Below are 447 nucleotides of genomic sequence, written 5' to 3'. Positions count from 1 at the left end.
TCTTGCTACAAACAGACATTTCGAGAACTTGCACAAAGCTAGTATTTGGGTACACGCTCTTGGGAGTTAACTCTGTATTTGGAAAAAGAGACACAGAGACACAAAACAAAAGCCCCCCACGGGGGCTTCCTTTCCCACTGCCCACATCACATCCGCAGCAAGGTACAAACATACTTATAAGGTAGTGGATAATGTCTCAGAATTATTTTCCATCTACCCCTCTCCCACTGCCCGTCACAAACACACTAGGGTACAGGCACACCTGTAGTCATAAACAATTACACACATACATATATCACATATGTACAAAGTAGTGGAGAATGCACCAGAATTCTCAGTGAAAGAGCTGTTCTCATGAGTGAAATGCTTTAATAAGTACTGGGGTTGACGATGAGGCCCCCGGTGGTTGGGGGTCTGCAGAGATGAGGCTTCAGAGCCTGGCAAAGC

Source organism: Mandrillus leucophaeus, unplaced genomic scaffold (assembly GCF_000951045.1).
Source record: "Mandrillus leucophaeus isolate KB7577 unplaced genomic scaffold, Mleu.le_1.0 Scaffold12, whole genome shotgun sequence".
Taxonomy (NCBI): Eukaryota; Metazoa; Chordata; class Mammalia; order Primates; family Cercopithecidae; genus Mandrillus; species Mandrillus leucophaeus.
This window is presented reverse-complemented; position numbering follows the sequence as displayed.